Here is a 376-nt window from a genome sequence, read left to right on the forward strand (position 1 = left end):
GGATCTTGCGCAGCCACTCCTGGATGCTGATGGCCTGCAGGCTCTGATTGGCGCGCTCACAGCTGTCAGCACCGCCATGTAGGGAGTACAGGCCACCCTCCGCTGGCCTGCCTCCCCTGTCCGGAGGCTCTGCGCTGTTCACCTGTCCAGAGTGACTGGGGCTGAGTGGAGCCAGGCGTCCTGTCCTGCCCAACCCCAGCCACTCTGCCCCTGTGCGAGCTGCCACCCCGCCAGGAAGGGCCACGGATCTGGGTCCCGGGACCGCGGATAGCCTCAAGCACTGCCCCCCACCTGGCAGGGTCACAGATCCAGGTCCCAGGACCATGGACAGCCTCAAGCACTGCCCCCTGCCCAGCACGGTCACAGATCCGGGTCT

The sequence above is a fragment of the Myotis davidii genome, unplaced genomic scaffold, assembly GCF_000327345.1.
Source record: "Myotis davidii unplaced genomic scaffold, ASM32734v1 scaffold1583, whole genome shotgun sequence".
Lineage (NCBI taxonomy): Eukaryota > Metazoa > Chordata > Mammalia > Chiroptera > Vespertilionidae > Myotis > Myotis davidii.